At 44.4% G+C, this 20,266-nt stretch overlaps 1 protein-coding gene and 1 non-coding gene across 2 annotated transcripts in view; one reads left to right on the forward strand and one right to left on the reverse strand.

Annotated features, from left to right (window-relative positions):
* LOC126336587 (disks large 1 tumor suppressor protein) overlaps positions 1 to 20,266 on the forward strand; it is a 4,198,467-nt gene that overhangs the window by 353,992 nt on the left and 3,824,209 nt on the right. The gene's annotated exons all lie outside the window — the stretch shown is intronic.
* Trnat-ugu (transfer RNA threonine (anticodon UGU)) lies at positions 10,961 to 11,034 on the reverse strand. The gene has a single exon. It is a non-coding gene; the product is annotated as a tRNA-Thr (tRNA).

A 20,266-nucleotide genomic window follows, 5' to 3' on the forward strand; every position in this document is an offset into this window, starting at 1 on the left:
GGCGCATACTGCTGCTCCCTAGCGGGAACCATGTAAAACTCGACAGTTTGCTCTTTCCAACAGTATGTTGTCACGCATATGTCTGAAATAATATAATAGTTATAATTTTTTTTTTTTTAAATCGGATGATTCTTTTTTGATAAACCCTGTATATTCATATCTCTTACGGAAAAATAATCGCAGACTACGAATGGAACGTGTTAACTCTTACCACAAAACAAACCTCACTCGTAACGGTAGAACATGGATTCCCAGTAACCAGTGTACGTGCACTACGACCCGTATTGCATTTTAACTGGCTAAGTTGATCTCAGTCTTCCATTGGCAACACTTAACTATCAGTACCTATCTTTGTAGTACGCTACCTTATCATCAAATGGCACATATTCGGCAGGCTACACGAGAATAATTGTAAGCTACTGGACGGCACGTGACTTTCTTTACCCTCCGGTTGTTAGAGCGATCACTGCCGCGCGGTGTGGCCGTGCGGTTAGAGGCACCATGTCACTGATTGCTCGGCGCCTCCCGATGGAGGTTCGAGTCCGCCCTCGGGCATGGGTGTGTGTGTTGTTCTTAGCATAAGTCAGAGTGGTATGTAAGTGTAGGGACCGATGACCTCAGCAGTTTGGTCCCTTAGGAACTCACATACACTTGAACATTAGTGATTATGTATGACGGAAGACTGTGTCGTAGGCAGTTTGTGATTATAAAATAAATGTAGATTTACGAATATTGATTTTTGTAGCGTTGAAGTAATATTTCATTAAATAGCTAAGAACTTAGGAGCTAAAAAAGAGTAAAACAGAAATGTGCGATGTCTTCGATTTTCGATAATGAAAGTGCAATGTTACCGGGAATGGCTGGGTAATCAGTGTATTATATGTAGAAGTCCTCTATTAAAAATGTACATATAAAAGCATAACCGTAGGAGCTGCCTTTGTGTTGTAATGGAATAAAGTTTCACAAGAGAGACACCGGCTCGCTGTAGTAAAGGTCAGAGAGGAACTTTGCTGCAGACCTTTTTAGTGACGGTCGGCTCGTTGCTGGAAGGGAATAGAAAAACTAGAGTTCTCGAGAGTCCTGGAAACTTCGACAGAGCAGCGAGGTGACTTGTAGAAGCGGGACGTTAGTGGGCCCGCCTCTGAAAGACCTAAGCCAGAGGTGGAAAAAGGGAGAACCAAGCAGTCCGAGAAGATTGTCCCAGAGAACCATCCTCAGAGGTTTAGCAAGCACAAGGGTCATAAAGCTATTTGCGCGTCACCTACTTACTGTCAAGTCTAGAGTACGCTAGAGATGATGTTTTCATTTATTCAACTTGTAAGGTGCAATATTTTTGTTTTACTCTAGTATTGAAGACAACTTTGTAAGTTGAAATGATATGTTTAGTGTCGCAATATTAGCACAAAAATACACGTTTTTGCAAAGTTTTCAATGTGACAACAAAAACGGTTGTCAGGATAACGCATCTCGTCAACATCAAAAAGTGAAATAATCCTAAACCCAACAATATTAAATATTAACTCTCAGAAGGTTAAATTATACTAAACACGACAATATTAAAGTTTAACTAGAAGTTTCTTTACAAAATTGGTCCTACACTTACGTTATGATGTTGGTCAGTACTACGAAAATCGTCCGATTCCGGTTCAAAGATCGGTACTGTTTTTAGGATGACAGTCAAGTCTACTTCGGATGGTTAGTTATGTGACAAATTGAGCAAAAGATTACCAAAGGTCGCTCGAGTTCACAGTAGATGCAAGCTGGTGATCCAACAAGTTTACGTCTCTGCACGCAGTATTTACCTTAAGCTGCGATGAGGAGCTGTCGTCTGCTAGGCCGCTCTCTTCTGATGAAATTCCTATAAAAGTAATTATCCCTTTGCTGAATTTTCCAGCAGAAACTTTCCCTATGTTTCTCGTTATGCGAGAGAACATGTACTGACCCATAGACTTAGAATGTGATGATATACACGCGCATGGTTGGACAGCGTGCATAATATAATGTCCTCCCAGTGCTCGCAAAAAAATGGTTCAAACGGCTTTGAGGACTATGGGCCAACTGCTGTGGTCATTAGTCCCCTAGAACTTAGGACTACTTAAACCTAACTAACCTAAGGACATCACACACATCCATGCCCCAGGCAGGATTCGAACCTGCGACCGTAGCAGTCGCACGGTTCCGGACTGCGCGCCTAGAACCGCGAGACCACCGCGGCCGGCTCAGTGCTCGCAAGAACAATTAACTAATTGACTGGTTCGCTTCTCCACAGTTGGAGCTAAACTATGTTACAGCTAATTTCCAGCTGGATATCAGCATATCAGCCGCTGTGAACGCAGTGTTCACACAAATGACTCCTCTGCATCGTACAGAGAGTTATGCACTCCATTCTGCACTTGGCGCCTGTTCGGAGAAGAGTCCGACCAAAATCTCCGTCTTGTCTTAATCAAAGCCGAACTGTCTCCTCACCTGGGTTCTTTTATTCTTCACGCCACAGCTTTTTTTTTTACTAATAGGAGTGTTCCTCTTATTTTGTGGAAACTCTACCAACTGAAAGATTAAATTGAATCGAAACTTTGACTCTTTTCTCCTTCCTAGCACGTTTCCGCCAATCGGACGGTTTGTGCCCATTCCAGACGCTTGAATGCGTACATTGACTCTATCACATGTGTGTCACTCACTGGACACATGATTGAAAATGCATCACTGGTCTTGTTTTGTACCCATTGGCCAATCCGAAACATAGTTTTCTAAAAGCTTTATTTCCTGTCTTCCCTCAGATGGGCCATTATACTTGCTCTCCCCATCTGGGTCACCTGGTCAGTCATTGGCTTTCCACCTGGGACACCCCTTTAAGTGGTTTCTGTGGTATCCCCTGTAGTGCGGCCTTGCCTCTGCCCTCATCCCTCTAAATTACAAACTAAAACGCCTCTAGCTGCTTATTTCACCTTCTGCTCAAACGTGAATTATACGAACGGTATGTTAATTAGTGTCAATTGAGTGTCATCCCTTTTTGCATTACATACTGATAGGCAAATTTGCTCATTACTGCCAAATTAAGTTAGGTGTCATATTCACCTTCCTGTTGCGATGTATACAGCTCTCATGTAAGGTGTGAATATGACCTTCATTAATTCTGCCACCTTACAAACTTGTGTACTCAAAACTCCAATTCCTTATTGGACGACCAAGCAAGGTTGCACAGTGGTTAGCAGACTGGTCTGGCACTCATAAAGACGATGGTTCGAGCCGAGTCCGGCCATTGTGGTTTAGGTTTTTCCTTATTTCCCTAAATCCCTTAAGGCAATTGCCGGAATGGTTCCTTTCAAAGGGCACGGCCGTCTTCATTTTCCATCCTTCCCTAATCCCATGGAACCGATGACGTCGCGGTTTGGTTCAAATGGCTCTGAGCACTACGGGACTTAACATCAGTCCCCTAGACTTAGAAGTACGTCGTAATCCTAACGAACCTAAGGATATCACACACATCCAAGCCCGAGGCAGGATTCGAACCTGCGACCGTAGCGGTCGCGCTGTTCCAGACTGAAGCGCCTAAAACCGCTCGGCCACACCTGCCGGCTCGCTGTTGGTCCCCTCCGCAAGTCAACCAACCAACCAACCTTATTGTCGAGAGTAGTTTCGATCAAAAGATCATTTTAAGTTGATCCGAACGTTACTTGAAATGTTGTGTAAATACGATCTCATGGTAAAAAATATTCATGTCAGTTATCGCTACAGAAAAGGCTTATCAAAAGCGTCATTAAACAAAATACTTACTGCTGTGAACGTAAAGTAAGTTAAAGGTCTCGCGGTGGTAAGACTTTTAAAAATTAATTTTACAGCTGAGTATTGCTTTCCTTTCTGTGAATAAGTAGAGGAAAGTGGAGATCATTTTTTTTCCTTCTGATATTGCGTTGGTAAATGTCTCTGCTACTCTTAAATTGCAGTAGACTGTTGACAGTAAATTTCATAAGAATAATTGTAGTGAAATGTTTCTAGTTAACATTCCTGACTGTTAAAGAAGCACCAACTGCAAATATATCTGGAGAATTTTATCTCGTAGAAGATTACTGAAGGAAAATATTCAAGATAGGTTAGTGATACCCATGCCCTCGAAACTGATATTCACTCTCATGCCAAAAATAATTAACTAAACATTTTACCAGGTTTTTCCCGTTTAACTTATCATATGTATGCACATATATGAACTTTCCCTCCTTTTTTCAGACTAAATGTCATAGTAGGTGTGGTTTTTCTGTTTTGAGCATAAAACTACTTTGAATTCGGCGTCACCATGTTAGATGTCGCAAGACATTAGGAGACTACTGTTTACGATAGCTTAGTGTTCTTAATTTCTGTCAAGTGCCCTAAATAGTTGTTTTAGAAAGTAAATGCTGCAATGATTCCATGAATAACACAGTCAGGAAGGCAGTTAGAGACTCCTTTGGTCTTAAATTCGTATCTGAACCAGTAGTACGACGCAGCTGCCCTCATCGGTATAACTTCCTTTTCCGTTATTCGTTTGAAATAACCCAGAAAGAAGTATGTGATGTGGAAAGTCTGCTTTCGTAATCCAGAATTTCCCTTTATACTTGTTGACGAATGTGATGTTAGACCTATGTCCTCTTCCCGAAAAAGCTGAGAGCATATTTTGATATGTTTGGTAGGTTTCCAAACTTTCCCACAGCGGTCACAAAGAGAGCTACTCGTGTTGAACTGATGGGAATTCTAAAACCTAATGACAGAAATAAAACCACCACAGTAAAATTAACAGTGTAGTCAATGTTAATGTACGTAAAACAAAGAATCGCTTTGAAGAACCCACCTTCAAATGAAAGCTGACAAAACACTTCCACCAGAAGCTAATTTTTGGGACAAATAACATGGCAGACGTCAGCTTCAAGTTTATAATGCCATGACAACTCCCTTTATTATACCTCCGTCTGTATAATTTTAATAAAAGCATCAGCTATTAGTATTTCAGTGATCGGCTCGAGAATAATACTTTTATCGCCTTCAGAAACTACTGATTTTGCGTGTCGTGATGTTTCTCTTCTCTTTAATCCGCCGTTTACAATTTGTCCTTTCTCGCTAGCACGGTGCTGTAACAGAAAGGCTGGGAATAAAGAAATTAGGCCTGAGCCCCTGCTTGTCAGTGGCGTTGCGTGTAGGTGGAGCGACTAAGAGATCAAGAGAGACTGAGAGAGAGAGAGAGAGAGAGAGAGAGAGAGAGAGAGAGAGAGAGAGAGAGACTCTGAGCAACATGTAATTGCTAGAAGGCGGCGTGGCGGAAGGGTTGCAGTCCCTGCTAATGAAAACATCCCCTGGCTGGCCGGGGCGCCACTTTTACATCAAACACGCCCCGCCTGCCGTTTGCCTTCGCCTAAATTCTCGGCAGATGCGAGTCGAGAGTCCTCGTTGAAAATACTGGGTGTTGTCTTTCCTGTAGTGTCATTGCTTTATGACACTCCTTCCTTTACTGTTACATTGGCGCGAATTTTCACGATAATCACTCTTCACGAATTAGTTTTTTTTTTTTTAAATAAAGATACCAAATATTACTGAGCGTGCAGACGATTATACAGCGCTGCTCCATTGAAACATTCATTTTTCCTAATAAAAAAATTACTTTTTATTGCTGCTGCATTCGGCTTTTAAAACCTAATGCGACAGGCGCTACTGCTGGGATACGCAACGTTAAATAAATTACGGACTAAGCCAGAGAGTCATAAATTTTGACAACGCTTAGTGATTCCAGAGCCTGCATTGCAGATGTTATAATTCGTTGCTAACAGCATAAATGCACGTACTGGACAAATATTTGTATAGCATATCTTTTTGCGCGGTTTTAAATTTCCTTTTAAATGCTACAGGTACAGTAAGATGATATAAGAATTAGAAATTGATGTACGAAACACAACACTAAAGTAACTGGAGTTGAGTGAAAACACTTACTTAAAAGCAAGAAAAACAATCGTGTGTCGATTTATCCTTCTCCATTATGAAAAGTATCGAGATCGTATACAAATATCTAATTCAGTTTGTCATTTAGAAAACGGTTTTGAAACAAAGAAACATAGGAAATTTGTTCACGAACTATATCTACATCTACATACATACTCCGCAAGGCAACGTACGGTGCTTGGTGTAAGATGCCCTGTACCACGACTAGTTATTTCCTTTGCTGTTCCATTCCCAAATAGAACGAGGGAAAAATGCCTATATGCCTTCGTATGGGCCCTAGTTTCTCGTATCTTATCTTCGTGGTCCTTACGCACAGTGTATGATGGCGGTATGTTCGGCAGTCAGCTTCAAATGCCGGTTCTCTAAATTTTCTCGATAGTGTTTCTCGAAAAGAAGTCGCTTTCCCTCCAGGGATTCTAATTTCAGTTCCCGAAGCATTTCCGTGCAACTTAAACGTGTTGTTCAAACCCACCAGTAACCATTTAAGGAACCCGCCTCTGAATTGTTTTAGTGTCTTTCTTCAATCCGACCTGCCACGGATCGCAAACAATCGAGCAGTACTCAAGAACAGGTCGGACCAGGCTTCCTACATGCGGCCTCCTTTCCTGAAATTCTCCCAATAAACCTAAGGACAACCGTTCACCTTCCTTACCACAGTTGCCACGCGCTCTTTCCACCTCATATCGCTCTTAACGTTAGCACAGATATTTAAACGATTCGAATGTGTCGTTCAGGACACTAGTAATACTGTATCCAAACATTACAGGTTTGTTGTTCCTACTCATCCCGCATTGACTTACACTTTTCCACAATTATGGCTATCTGCCATTCATAGTACAAACTGAAAATTTTGTCTAAGTCGTCTTGTGTCATGCCATGATGCAGCATCTACAAAATTCGGTCTCACTCGATTCCTCCTCCTCCTGAACCTTTCAGTGACACCTTCGTAAAAGACTTGATTTTCAGTTTGCCCTGGAGAAACAAATTCCTGATGTGCCAACATCAACATGTACATTCATACTCGGCAAGCCACCCAACGGTAGTGGTGGAGGGCACTTTACGTGCCACTGCCATTACCTCCCTTTCCTGTTCCAGTAGCATATGGTTCGTGGGAAGAGCGACTGCCGGAGAGCCTCCTTGCGCGCTCGAATCCCTCTAATTTTACATTCGTGATCTCCTCGGGAGCTATACGTAGGAGGAAGCAATACATTCGATACCTCATCCAGAAGCAAACGCACCCCTCCAAACCTGGACAGCAAGCTACACCGCGATGCAGAGCGCCTCTCTTGCAGAGTCTTACCAAATAACCCTGTGACGTAAAGCGCCGCTCTTCTTTGGAACTTATCTACCAGCTCTGTCAACCCGAACTGGTACTGATCCCACACTGATGAGCAATACTCAAGTATAGGTCGAACGAGCGTTTTGTAATCCACCTCCTTTGTTGATGGACCACATTTTCTAAGGACTCTCCCAATGAATCTCAGCCTGGCACCCGCCTTACCAAAAATTAATTTTATATGATCCTTTCACTTGAAATTGTTCCGCACGCATACTCCCAGATATTTTACAGAAGGAACTGCTACACATGTTTGTTCCACTATCATATAATCATACAATAAAGGATCTTCCTTTCTATGTATTCGCAATACATTACATCTGTCTATGTTAAGGGCCAGTTGCCACTCCCTGCACCAAGTGCCTATCAGCTGCAGATCTTCCTACATTTTATAATGCTTCCTATATTTTCTAATGCTGCAACTTCTCTATATACTACAGCAGCATCCGCGAAATGCCGCATGGAACTTCAGACACTACCTACTAGGTCGTTTATGTGTCTTGTGAAAAGCAATGGACCCATAACACTCCCCTGTGGCACGCCAGAGGGTACTTTAACGTCTGTAGACGTCTCTCCATTGAGAACAACATGCTGTCTTCTGTTTGCTAAAAACTCTTCAATCCAGCCACACAGCTGGTCTGATATTCCGTAGGAAATTAGTATTGATTTGAGTTGCTCACTCGAGTTTTTTTTCAGTCGAGGAGTTTTCTCCGTGTGCCACTTCTCTCTTTGACTGTTTTAGGATCGTATTCAGAAATCCAGGATTCATCACCTACGATCACACGACGGAACCATTCATGCCCTATCAAGAGGACCAATGCACACGGTTCTTCGAACCACCTCCTGCTCAGTTGTGGGGTTTTGCAGCATCATACCTTTTGTATGTTCAAATCTGCGCTCAAAATTTGCTGTAGGGTGAAAAATTTTAACAGGTCACCCATCATCCTTACTGTTAAACGTCAGTCAGATCTCAAAAAATCTCGCACACGTTCGCCGTTTCAATCTGTTTTTGAAGTTGGTCTCCCTGAGCGACGTTCATCTTCAACGCCTTGTAGGCATTCCGAAACTGTGCCAGTGAAAAACTTGGGCTCTTGTTAAGGAGTCATTCTCCATAGGTCTGCTTCAGCTCTTCAAACGTCACACCAGCAGATTTCCCAAGTTTAATACGAAACGTGATGGCGTAAGGTTGCACTGATTCCCAGTTACATTTACGTAACACACTACAAAAACTCAGCTTCACTGATGGCGCTCTCAGAAACAACGTGGAGGCTGCACACAGCCACAACTTGGACTGAGCGTGTGAGACGGATGTACGCACCTGTCTACACAAGCAGGACAGCAGAGCGTTGCCAGTTCACTCGCAGTATTGTCAGTGTGATTACTGTTCTCGCACACTCCGTATCAACCTTCTCCTTCTTCATGTTCATCCTGTCTAGTACAGTGACCACTGTTTTCAAGATTTGTCAAATTTACGAGGGTGAGTCAAATGAAAACCATAAATATTTTTTTAAATATTTACTGTGCTGAAGTGGTAAAAAGCTGTAACAAATTTCAACATAATCTTCCCCACGCTTACAAAGTGCATAAATTCGTTTAGAAAAAAATTATTTTGGTAGTCTGCGCAACCACTCATGCACCGCGTGGCGTACCTCTTCATCAGAACGGAACTTCTTTCCTCCCGTTGCGTCTTTGAGTGGTCCAAACATTTGGAAATCACTTGGTGATGAGGAATGGCGCCATTCCTTGCTCGCTCTCTTCGTTTCCAGTTGGTGGAAGTGAACCCAGGTTTTGTCCCCAGTAACGATTCTTGCAAGGAAGCCTCCACCTTCTCGTTCTAAGCGCCGAAGAAGTTCTTCACAAGCATCAAAATTTCGTTCTCTCACTTCAGGAGACACCTGCCGTGGCACCCATCTTGCAGACACTTTGTGAAACTGGAGCACATCATGCACAATGTGGGGTGCTGACCCATGACTAATCTGTAAACATGCTGCAATGTCATTCAGTGTCACTCGGCGGTTTCCCTTCACTATGGCTTCAACTGCTGCAATGTTCTGTGGAGTCAAAACTCGTTATGCCTGCCCTTACCGAGGAGCATCTTCGACTGAAGTCACACCATTTGAGAACTTCCTACTACATTCGTAGACTTGCTGCTTTGACAAATATGCATCACCGTATTCAACCTTCATTCGTCGAAGAATTTCAGTAGGTTTCACACCTTCACTACGCAAAAACCGAATAACATAACACTGTTATTTTCTGGTGCAAGTCGCAAGTGGGGCGGCCATCTTTATTTTGATACTGCATCTGCACTATGCTGCCACCTACAGGCCATTCTGCATGCTGTTTGTAGCACGCAACTTACAGGATAACGGCGCGAAATTTCGGTTTGTTATTACCAATTTAAGGTTTTCATTTGCCTTACCCTCGCATTTTGTTTAACTGGATGCCGATCCTGTCACCATAGTCGTAACGTGTGCACCGTTTGTATTGTGTAAACTTTGTTGTGTGTGTAAACGCGTTTTAGCAGTTAGTGTACAGCGTTTTATGAGGCGGAAACTAGGGTGCAGACCAGCATTTACCTAAACAAGCCTAGAAAACCGCCTATAAACGACACTCAGGCAGATCGGTGCAAAAGCAATGGTCTTCCACATGCTAAAAATTCTCGACTTCGGTCGCCTTGGAAGCATCAGATTCGTAAAGAACACAATTTACTCCGAAAGAAAATTCTGCCCCTCGGAGAAAGCCAAATATTTATGCCGTATCTAAATAGAGATGGGTTCCCTCCACGCCCGCACCAACGTGGTGACGAAACCAAAAGTTCTACTGTCACCTTCGTTACCACGTTAGTTATCTGGTAAGTGGATCACAGGATGCTGGGCTGTGATGTTATCCGTGAGTCTGGGTAAGACTACGCATTAACACGGCCCATCAGGTGATAGTGGACGAAGGAAAAAAGTGCCATGGCTCGTGCCATGAAAAAAAAAAAAACCTTTGCGACAGTGGCAGACAGAGCAGTAGTGGCTTACTAGCTGCCATAGTTCATGCAAGGTTGGATTTGTTAGTATGGGTATCATGCATCATTACCGTGACAAGCGACGGCGGTGTATCCCAGTTGCTGCAGCCGCTACATTCCTGGAACAATCAAGATCGTTATACAGTACTGGGAGATGGGCCATAGATCATCTCACTGTGTGGGGGATGTGTGGACATGTGTGGAGCTTGGCTGCATGCAGTGTACGGTACAGCTTCCCTGCGTGGTGCCAGTTATTCGGCAGTGTGTTCCAGCTGGATATCCAGTAATGGCGTCTGATTAACAGGGGCTCGCCTGTACCGTTATGTTTGCGTATGCTTGGCCATAGATGTTAGGTCCTTGCAAGTATGTCTTTTGGTCTTTTATGTTTCCATCTATGGTTGTAGTCGTAGTTCCCCAGATTCAGAATAAACGGGTTCTGCTAATGTCTGGAGTTTTTGTATAGTCTTGTGGTGAGTTTGAGAATTACCTCCGTGAGAGTCTCAAGCCGGTATTCCCGGTGAAAGTACGCGAAGCTTGTGTATCGAGGAGCATTGCTTATGATTTTGAGTACTTTAAATGATGACTAACTGAAAATCTCAGCTGCTGACATGTGTTGTTGATATTCCTCGATGTGGACAGCTGAAAACGTGTGCCCCGACCGGGACTCGAACCCGGGATCTCCTGCTTACATGGCAGACGCTCTATCCATCTGAGCCACCGAGGAAACAGATGAACAGGACGACTGCAGGGACTTGTCCCTTGCACGCTTCCCGTGAGACTCACATTCCCAACTGTCCACAATCCTACATATGTATTGTACCTTATAGACATTTGCCCACCCACTCATTAGTCTCGCACGCTTTGGCGATTCTCGTAAGAGTTTGGGCAACCTGTGCGCATTCGCACAGACGAAGGTCAATGGCTGGGTAGTCTTAAACTATATATACGAAGACAGTAACTCGTACTCGAAAGGACAGTTACTATTGATGAACGTGCAGCTTTTCCCTGGAATAAATGAAGACTAACTGAAAACCTCAGCTGCTGACAGGTGTTGTTGATATTTCTCGATGTGGACAGCTGAAAATGTGTGCCCTGACTGGGACTCAAACTCGGGATCTCCATGTTAGCAGGAGATCGACAACACCTGTCGGCAGCTGACTTTTTCAGTTAGTCATAATTTATTCCAGGGAAAACCTGCACGGTCATCAACAGTAAGGCGGGCCGCAAGATGAGACGCAGAACCGTGAGGTTATGCAGGGGAGCTCACGCCAAATTCCTCACGGCAGCGTGAGTCACGGCGACAATCATCGCAAGTTGGATCGCAGTTTCAATACGCAGTTTGCTGAGGAACGTTGGCTCTGGCACAGATGGCGACTACTTCTGCTATGTTAATAGATATAAGTTCAGAATCAAATTCCGATTCTAAGTTCGAAACGGTGTGTTACATCGCTTTGATGAAACAAAAAGCAGAAAAAAGTGCGTACATGAAAAGAAGACCATGTCACGGGGAATTCGCTTTAACTAAGGAATTTGATGATGAAAAATTCACTAAGTATTTTAGATTAAACCGTGACCAATTCCAAGAAGAGCATGGTCTCATCAAGAATGAAATGTACTCGGACGACAGTTTCGATTCTATATTGATATCAAAGACGTAGTAAAATCCATCCATTCCGTTTTCACTGGTAGATATGGAGGGCTACACGCTAGTAAGGAATGATATTGTACGGAACCTAGGGATATTTTTTGATAAACATTTAACCAACACAGAGCACATCCCGAAAATTTGCTACAGAGTTTTAACAATTTCAATGTAGAATGTTAACAACGAATTACAATACAACTACCATTTTGTATGTCCGTTTCCTTGGCCGCTTCCTCCCACTTCTCAGCTTTCAGCTTCGTTTTCAAGTAATCTTCATGGCTCGTATAATGCAGAACTTTGCGAACACGTACGGCTTCAATTAGCTTTTCTTCCATTTCGAACTACCAACAGCGAGAACCACCGTGAGCCTCGCAGTAAACTGCGCACAGGAGGCTGCGGTCCGCAGGGTCACCAAGCGCAGGAAGTGCGTCGCGACACCCTGCGCTCTAACGTGCGCTGGACCCTTCAGTTGTGTGGTTCGCGAACCACCCTGCGTCACATCACGGACCTGCGTCTCATCTTGCGGCCAGCCTAACTGTTCTTTCGAGAACGAGTTACTGTCTTCGCATACAGGGTGTTACAAAAAGGTACGGCCAAACTTTCAGAAAACATTCCTCACACACCGGTAAAGAAAAGATGTGTCCGGAAACGCTTAATTTCCATGTTAGAGCTCATTTTATTTCTTCCACCTACGCTCAATGGAGCACGTTATCATGATTTCATACGGGATACTCTACCTGTGCTGCTAGAACATGTGCCTTTACAAGTACGACACAACATGTGGTTCACGCACGACGGAGCTCCTGCACATTTCAGCCGAAGTGTTCGTACGCTTCTCAACAATTCCATGGCCTCTACGCTCTCCTTACCTCAACCCTCTTGACTCTCATTTATATGGGGGCATTTGAAAGCTCTTGTCTACGCAACCCCGCTACCAAATGTAGAGACTCTTCGTGCTCGTATTGTGAACGGCTGTGATACAATACGCCATTCTCCAGGGCTGCATCAGCGCACCAGTGATTCCATGGGACGGAGGGTGGATGCATGTATCTTCGCTAACGGAGGACATTTTGAACATTTCCTGTAAGAAAGTGTTTGAAGTCACGCTGGTGTGTTCTGTTGCTGTGTGTTTCCATTCCATGATTAATGTGATTTGAAGAGAAGTAATAAAATGAGCTCTAACATGGAAAGTAAGCGTTTCCGGACACATGTCCACATAACACATTTTCTTTCTTTGTTTGTGAGAAATGTTTGCTGAATGTTTGGCCGCACCTTTTTGTAACACCCTGTATATTTGAGTACTTTGTGGTGTATGAGCTGCAGACGGCGCAGGCCCGTCTCGCTTCCTTCGCGCGAACTCGCCGCGCAGCCAGTGTTGAGTGCGACGTATCAGAAACGATCGTTCTCAGAAATATGCGCCCCTTCTGGCGTCGTCTCATTTCCGCAGATGCGCTGACCGTCCCGCGCTCCTGCCGGCCCGTTCTCGCAGTAAAAGCAGCGGTGGAGCAGGGGTGGGTTGGGGTGGGGTGGCAGCCCTTTACGGCAGATGCTCCCTCTCGGCACCTCCGATGCGCTGCTGACGTCAGGCGCGCGGCGGGCATAAAAACCCGCGGCTTGCGAGCACCACCTAGAGTGCGCGCCGCTTCCTGCCCGCTCTTCTCGATAGCAATCCGTCCGGCTCTTTATGTAAGCAAGCAAGAGGCTAAACGGTTCGCGCCCACTATTTTGAAACAGCGTCTACTCGCTGCTGCAACGGGCTTTAAACCACTGGCTTGCATGTGGGAGAATGCAGGTTAAAAACTCAGTCCAGTCACTCTGATTACGGAAAGGTTGCCACACCAGCAGTAAGCCCTCCTCCCACCGACTATTCCTTAACCCAGCGCTTCCCAACCGTTTCAGCTCTCGGACCCCTTCTACAGTTGAAGATACATGGCGGACCCCTAGTCAGTCAAGAGCATAGTAACTTTAAATTTCAGAGCGAAACCCATGGAAACTTCTTAATGCAAGTGCCATGTTTCCAATGACACCCCACCCCCCCACCCCTCACCCACCCCCGACCCCCTCGAAGTATCAATAGTCTTTGGCCCTTCTTGTGATTGTTCTTCCTTTGGTCGTTCTCCGTCCTCATTCATTTCAACTGGAAACTTCCCTTGAGGTGAAGGCGATGGAGAAACTGACCCTTCTTCAACGATCCCGACTTCAGCCACGGATCCATGTTAGAAGTAATAAACTGGTCAAAAATCAGCTTACGACATAGGTAGTGAACTGACAAAGCAAGTTCAACATTTAACGATGCCTGGCGGCGCATACGTGCCAGCGAGCGCTGTGACTTGTCAACAAAGCTCGCTCCGCGCATGCGTAAAAGGTTTCAGCGCACCTAGCGCCGTGAGCCGGCGCACAAACAACCCCCGTATTGTTGCGAAACAGTCGATCAGAGAAGCGGCATTCTCCGGCACTAAACTGTGTATGCGTTCTCACCTAGGAACAGCAAAGGCTGCTTGGGAATACGACCTGAAGTAAATGTACACATGTTTTTCACACGAAAAAAAGTGATCAATTTGATTTTCACATCTTTATTCAATAATGTTAGTCATTATTTTACACGATTTGTTGAAAGGTGGCCGCAGACCCCCTAGAAAGAGCCGGCGGACCCCTAAGGGGTCCGTGAACCACAAGTTGGGAAGCTCTGCCTTAACCCTTTCGTGAGCCGTGGGAAACATGCTTCCCACTACAATGACCTCGCTCCTATTCTCGTGGGATTCACAGTTCCCACCTGTGTACGGTGTTACCACCTAATGAACAGTATAGGGTACTATACGTCCAATCGCCGCTTTTGCTGTACCTTCACGCAGAGGCGTTGTGTAGCTGAGTGTTGCTCTGTAGAGGAGCCTTTCAATGCTGTTTGCTGGACATTTTGTGATGTTTTCCCTCAAAGCTTTAGTATAAGGTAAATACTTTTGATTTACCCAAATTTATGAAGGAAAACGTAAAATTGGAACGAGGAAATGGTTCAAATGGCTCTGAGCACTATGGGACTTCACTACTCTGGTCATCTGTCCCTTAAAACTTAGAACTACTTAAACCGAACTAATCTAAGGACATCACACACATCCATGCCCGAGGCAGGATTCGAACCTGCGACCGGAGCAGTCGCGCGGTTCCGGACTGCGCGCCTAGAACCGCTAGACCACCGCGGCCGGCTGGAACGAGGAGAATTCCAGTTAGAAACAAAAGGAGCCATTTCGCTGTAGGGCTAAAAGAGGACACTTTGTACTTATTTTATATGTAACATGCCATTGGAGAGCTAAATTTTATAATTAACTAGTGCAAAGGCTATAAATTATGACTTCCTTTGAATAAAATTTGGAGTAGAGAAATTTACGATGGTTTAGTAACAATGTAACGCTAGCACTAAGGTGTTCTAGGGTTACTGGGTACGTCCTTACGAGTTCAGTGAAGAGAAACTTTTCTCCCTTATGTAAAATTGTAATTTGACGTCTTGTTTATTTAATAAATAGTACTGAAGGGATAGGGTTTGGTGTAACGCCGTAGCTCAGCAATGAATCAAACTTAGCAGTCTCCGCAGGTTCCCCGTCAGTTACAAGCAGGAGTTCAGCGAATGGTAGCGCCGTGTGCAAACCCACACGTGGTATCTTTTCTTGGTAGAAAAAACGAATCACTTCTTTTGTGTGATGTCAGGTGCTCGTTATAACATGCAGAATACTTGACATGAATGTAATCCTGCCTGCAAGTGAGAGAAATGCTACACCTTTCACTCACAGTCAGATAGCACTATGAACTTCCAAAGTTACATCAATTGTGATGGATCGGGTAGGAATGGTTTGCGGTCTTAGTGCTCACTAAACAGACCACTGGCGTAAATTAACTACTATTTCTGGTCAGTTTATTCACTCATAATAAAAATAACGACGCTGCCACATAGTCCTTAAAAAGCCACTCATATACTAATAGCTGCTCACCTGCCATTTTCTTTACAATACTACGATACTTATATTCTGTCACAGAACTAATACGCGACACACATCACCATCCATTCTACCGGTATTTACGAAATAGTCTTACACAGGCAAGAACACTGACTACTGACCTTTCGACTCTAGTCTCCCGGTATTTATAGCGGACCATTTGTCGGAAATTAGGAACTTCATGTTTTGCGTTAATTATAGGTAATTGGTAATTTCAGTAATAACAGCAGTAGATATTGTTAAGTTAATTAAACTGAGTTTTAAGACTAGTAATTCCATATACAAATTAATACGTATTCTGGTATTTTCCTGTAAAGAGGACACAACCTTTTTGACCACTGCGGTAATGTTTCCTAGAATTTGAATACAGTGACCGGTTATTATTAATTATTAAACAACAGATAAAATTTAGACTACCACCCTTAAAATACATGATACTGTAAACGTAAATACACCACTCGGCTCGATTATTTCGGGTTACAGTATTACCGAAACGGAATCCAGATACGTAGGATGGTATGAGAATGGGTGGTGTCCCCTTATTGGAACTTATTTTATCAATTACTTATAAAATTTTGGCGGAAGCGAACTACATTCTCGGTATCAACAAAAATCGGACTACAAAACTGGCTGTATAATTGATTTTGGAGATTAAACGTTCACTTGCAGATTTTTTCTTAGTGATGAAGTAACAAAACCTTCAAGTCATTATATCTCACGAAACAATTAATTTTACACAAAATTAATGCATGACAATCTTCAGGATCTAAAATTTTATGGCTGTAAAATTAAGAACCTAAAATATTTCAGGAAATAAAAAGAATTGTTGAACATGTGTAGACACACGGTTCAATCATAGTTTGCAGTTACGAGAAGAAAAATTTTTTTTAACATGCTACGTTTCATAGAACTGGCCGCAGGTGTTACTGAGCTGCGTTTTCTTTGGCACCCGTAGTCAGTAGAAATTAGACTGGTGATGCTCTACACAAATAGTCCACAAGCTACCGTATGGTTCCTGACGGAGGATACTATTAAAAAAAATGTCGTGTGACTAGGGCCTCCCGTCGGGTAGACCGTTCGCCGGGTCCAAGTCTTTCGATTTGACGCCACTTCGGGGACTTGCGCATCGATATGGGGATGAAATGATGATTACGATTGATATTCTGTCACGCTGACCACTTTTTTTTTGTTCATTGTTGATCGATGTGTTTGGTCGTTGCGGACGTCGCATGACCTCCGATCAAGTTCGTTTTGTTGATCCTTCCACATAGTTTTTTAGTACAGAGGCCAACCATCTCTCTGACCGAACACGCTGAGCTACCGTGCCGGCTACAACTCAGCTACCGGGGGCGGACGGAGGGTACTATGTATCACTACTGGTCATTTCCTTTCTGGTCCCAATCGCAAATACAGCAGGAGAAAAACGCCTGCTATATGCCTCTCTTATCTTCGTGGTCCTTACGCGAAATGTACATTGGCGGCGGTAGAGCTGTTCTGCAGTCAGCCTCAAATGCCAGTTCTCTAAACTTTCTCAACAGTGTCCCCCGAAAAGGACATTGTTTTCCCTCTACGGATTCCCGTTTGACTTCACGGAGCACATCCGTAATACTGGCGTCTTGATCAAACCTACCGGTAACAAATCTAGTAGCTCGCCTCTGAATTGCTTCGATGTTGTGGGGATCCCAAACACTCGAGCAGTATTCGAGAATACGGCGCGCAAGTGTTCTACACGCCATCTGCTTCATAGATGAACTACACATCCCAGATATTCTTCCGGTAAAACGAAGTCGACCATCCGCTTTCCCTAATAGCAACCTGAGGTGCTTGTACCCTTTCACGTCGCTTTGCAACGTTATGCCTAGGTATTTTATCGATGGGACTGTATCGAGGAGCACACTTAAAACGCTGTAATTGAACGTTTCTGGATTGTTTTCCCTACTCATCTGCATTAACTTGTATTTCTGTACATTTAGATCAAGAGAAGAAGAGCGCACTTCACTGAGGTACTCCTGAAGATACTGTTGTTTCTGATGGACATTCGCCATCGAGGCCAAGTTACTGGGTTCGATCGGCCGACTCTGCGCTTATCATCACACAGGCTAAGTAGCATGGCACAAGCAGGTGTGAATTTGTGCGTAAATTTGGTTTGACAGTGTTCGGGCCTAATGTAGTCGGATCCTGTATGCATACTCACTAGGCGATTTTATAGATACCAGCTGGTGGCAAACTCTTATTTGTGGGTACGCCTCTCTAGTCGGGCAATTTTTCAGTCTATTTCCTGAGACGTGGGACGATGGTGCATGTAGTGGTTCCTTTTCATTCTATCCAATAGGAAACGTTACAGAAGGCCACACCGGTGATAAGGGTGCGAAAGTGCGTGATTTAGACATGGAGAAAACCCTGCCTGCCACTCAGTGCTAAGAGTATGAAAGTTGTAGAAGAGGCAATCAGCTGGACGTTACGGTATCGTATATTAACCCCCGAAGTGCCTCATTCAGTTATTTGACCACTTTGTGGTGCCTTGACGAACGAATTCATCCTCTTCCATCTGTTTTACGACGATAAATTAACTGCTATACGCAGCGTCTGTGATAACTAGGCTATTTACTTGCTCCCACTATACAATTGGCGGCAGGACACACGCACAGGAGCCAGCAAACACACTGCGACGGGGTGGAGACACGTCCTGCTCCACTACGCCACGTAACATGGAATGATACAGGGGTCCGTGGAGTGGGATAAAGCCGCCCGCACAGCAACATCAAGCTAGTCTGGCATTCCGTCTATGTACTTAACAGCATACGAGGATTGACTGAAAAGTAATGCCTCCAACTTCGTAACTCTTCAACAGTTGGCAGCATTGGTATGCAGCAGGTGCTGTGGTCGAGCGGTTCTAGGCGCTTCAGTCCGGCGCAGCTCGGCTGCTACGGTCGCAGGTTCGAATCCTGCCTCGGGGATGGATGTGTGTGATGTCCAAGGTTCTTTAGGTTTTGGTAGTTCTAAGTCTAGGGGACTGATGACGTCGGATGTTAAGTCCCTTACTGTTTAGAACTATTTGAACCATGCGGCAGGTACTGGCATGTTCTGTAGCCTCTTCTCCTCAGCTCCAGTTTGCGGAAAGCCTTAGCATTGAACGGTTGTCCTGTTACAGTGTAAAATGGCTCTAAGCACTACGAGACTTAACACCTGAGGTAATCAGTCCTCTAGACTTAGAAGTACTTAAACGTAACTAACTTAAGGACGTCACAAACATCCATGCCCGAGGCAGGATTCGAACCTGCGACCGTAGCAGTAGCCTGGCGCCGTACTGAAGCGCCTAGAACCGCTTGGCCACAGCGGCCTGCTTACTAACTTAAGGACATCAGACACATACATTTCCGAGGCCGGATTCGAACCTGCGACCGAAGCAGCAGCGCGATTCCGGACTGAAGCGCCTAGAACCGCTCTGCCACAGCAGCCGGCTCTTACAATGTAAAGTATGGAAGCCTGCGCAGACGGTTAGTCAGTGCGATTTAAGCAACGTGCAGTCACTAAATTCTTGACAGCAGAAGGTGTGACTCCATAGGAGATTCGTCAGAGAATGAAAGCAGTTTATGGCGTTTGTGTTGATGTGAGTACTGTGCGTCGTTGTGCGAGTAAGTTTAAAGATGTTGAGGTGGGAACATCTGACCTGTGTGACAAACAAAAGTTCGAAGTCTTATAACTGCAATCATCGAGTTTCACAAGCAAAATGTTGAGAGATTGATTCGGAGCGTTACATCACAATGCTGCGAACTCTGAAACGACGGCCAACAAGGGTCCGAAAGGAAAAGGGAAATGTTTCCCTGAAGCATGACAATGCCAAATCACACACTTCACGTGCCACCACAGCAAAGCTTCAGAGACTGAATCTCAGCGTCGTACGGCATTCTCCATACGGTCCAGATTTAGCACCGTCTGACTTTCATCTGTTCCTGGTAATGAAAGACGATCTGGGGGGACATCATTATGCTTCTGATGAAGACGTTGAGAGAACTGTGAGATTGTGGTTTCGGAAATAGAGTGTCGACTTCTTCCGTGAAGGGCTCGGAAAACTGGTTCATTGTCGGCGGAAATGTATCCAATTGCCTGGTGATTCTGTGGAAAAGTAAATACTGGTAATTAAAGATCACATTCTAAGGATTGTTTCTGCTTTTGATTTATTAAAATATTCCTATCCAGACCCAGTTAACGAAGGTGGAGGCATTACTTTTCATTCAACCCTCACGTGCCGGCTGCCCTCTTGTTAGCGACCTACGCTGCCTTGACTGCGTTCGGTGTTTGACTCCGGTAGGAATTCTTTGACA

The sequence above is a fragment of the Schistocerca gregaria genome, chromosome 2, assembly GCF_023897955.1.
Source record: "Schistocerca gregaria isolate iqSchGreg1 chromosome 2, iqSchGreg1.2, whole genome shotgun sequence".
Lineage (NCBI taxonomy): Eukaryota > Metazoa > Arthropoda > Insecta > Orthoptera > Acrididae > Schistocerca > Schistocerca gregaria.